Here is a 2,297-nt window from a genome sequence, read left to right on the forward strand (position 1 = left end):
TATAGTAATCAGGCCAGCTTCAGAGGAGCGATTACAGGCTCTATAGAACAGAGTTTGAAAGTACTGCACACCATGTCTGAGACCGGCCACCAATGACATTGCAGCAGTGGCCAGTAACCAAAATAATTCCTCTGTCCTTGAGAATTAAGAGCATCTTTAATAAGCAAGTTGCAAACTTGCTCGCTTTTACAAGAGCTTTGCAATGGTAGCCACTTATGATGATGCTGAACTATACCTTCAGATGCTTTTGGTTGTTTTTTGACATACTATCGATCTTGTCAAGAATGTCTGAAAACTAAAAAATATATATATTAATAAAATTACTCTTTTTTTTGTTATGCAGTGAACGGATGTAGAAGTTGGCGCTCAATAAATAGGTTTTCTGCACAATGCTCAGTTGAACAGATGAACTGTCTAAGATCCCCAACCTTAGTCTTATACTTACCAGCTGCCATCTTCACCTTTTATCGGTGCAGCTCCAGCCTCGTGGTGTGGATATTGTGACTGCAACTTCTGACCAACCAAAAGTCAGAGGTAACGATAACAAAGGGTCAATGTAAGAATATGAAAGCCAGAAGAAGGCTCTCAGACTTACTTGAAAAGTGGCCCGTGGCTCGCCCAGCAAACACTGGAGCGATCCGGCAAGTCACAAACTGCAGGAGACGGACCGAAGAGGCGAAAATAGGTGAGATGTCAGCAGGTAAATATAAGACTAAGGCAGGGACCTTAGACCAGAAGCACCACTCCAGTGATAAAAACAACAAAAACACGCTGGAGTGGTGCTTTAACATAACGTAGAGCAGCATCTCATCTACCACTTCCCAGTTATGTCCACTGGAGGGACGAGGCAGTCTGTAATTCATGGTGACATCTATTTTTCATGCCCCAGATCGGACAAAGTGAGCAGAGCTGGTGCAAGATGGAGCTGGTCAAATTCTTGTCTACTCCACAAATCTAATTCCAGCACAAGCACATAGAGGTGCAGACCACAACGCGCCTTGCCTGATCCATTGCGTGTGCCTATTAATCAGGAGCGTCTGTTCCCACTCGCCCCCTGACCAACACCAGCGAGAGAATCGCCGACCATTGTTCTGAGGCTACTTAGTGTCTGAATATTGTTTGTGATGGTGACCAAGGGCAAAATGGAGAAAAATTAGGATGTGGAGTGCCGGGAGATGTGACAAGAGTTTTTCGGGTTTTCTGACACTCACCTGTCTGCTGTCCCATAACTTTGCTATACTTTTCACTGACTCAGCGTTAACATCCACCTGCATCTCCTCCTGCACTTCCTCAATGGTCTCCAAGTCATCCTCGTCTATTAAGCTGTCCTCTTCTTCCTCTGCGGCCTCCTCCAGGTCAGGCAGCAACTCGTCTGCCAGAGACATGTCTTATCCCTGCGGGAAAAGGCAAATTCATAGCAGGATTGTGCTTTATAGAAGTAATTCACTCATAGAAAACGCTATATCCTCATTAACATAAATGTAGTAATACATCAGTCACCAGATAATACAGCTTTATGTTACATAGAAACCCTATAACCAGCACGGCGGCGGCACCGCCGCACATGTCCTATAACCAGCGCGGCACCGCCGCACACGTCCTATAACCAGCGCGGCACCGCCGCAGACGTCCTATAACCAGCGCGGCACCCTCGCACACATCCTATAACCAGCGCGGCACCACCGCACACCACCAGCCAAGTACGCCCCACATTCTGCCATGCTAACACTCCGGGCACATATCCCACCCGCAGACATCAGCGCAGCATTTACCAAGTGCAAGAAGCCTGAAAAAAGGTGTCAGAAAGCTGTCGCACTTCTCTTCAACTATAACCGGAAGTTGTGGAGCGAAAATACAACGTCACTGCAGCGACAGCTTCCGGAATGCTATCTGGTTTTCCGATTGGTCCGCAAATGCGCATTCGTACTCACACGAACGCTAAGCATGATTTCATTGGTCGATCAGCTGATGTTTTTTTATCCTTTTTGTATAGTGTAACTTTATTTGTATACACCAGTCGTAGTGTTTATATCACGCTGCGCTTGGGAAGAAGGACAGACCATGTGAACAGGTAGGTGCGGAGGAGGAGGACATGGTCTTGTCCTGTGATGTCAGGGTAATGTGTGGAGGTGGATTCTACCTATGAGGCTGCTCGTCTATATCGCAGGGACTTGTGTCAGGTTGTGCAGTAGTGCTCTCCCCGGTGTAAAAGCAGACAGATCTGACACTGGTGCAGCATGTGTGAGCCCATAAATATGTATTTTTGGATTGTAGCAATTGGAGAGTAAGGGTAGATC

General features: G+C 46.7%; 1 long non-coding RNA gene across 1 annotated transcript; it reads right to left on the bottom strand.

Moving 5' to 3' along the window:
• Positions 1–275: 275 nt before the first annotated feature.
• LOC141173157 (uncharacterized) lies at positions 276–1,893 on the bottom strand. Its single transcript, XR_012252598.1, has 3 exons — positions 1,773–1,893; positions 1,212–1,394; positions 276–295 (listed from the first exon to the last, which is right to left on the bottom strand). It is a non-coding gene; the product is annotated as an uncharacterized lncRNA (long non-coding RNA).
• Between the last annotated feature and the right edge of the window lie 404 nt (positions 1,894–2,297).

This window comes from Phyllobates terribilis, unplaced genomic scaffold (assembly GCF_046119375.1).
Source record: "Phyllobates terribilis strain yellow unplaced genomic scaffold, ASM4611937v1 Scaffold_12__6_contigs__length_324123572, whole genome shotgun sequence".
Classification (NCBI taxonomy): Eukaryota; Metazoa; Chordata; class Amphibia; order Anura; family Dendrobatidae; genus Phyllobates; species Phyllobates terribilis.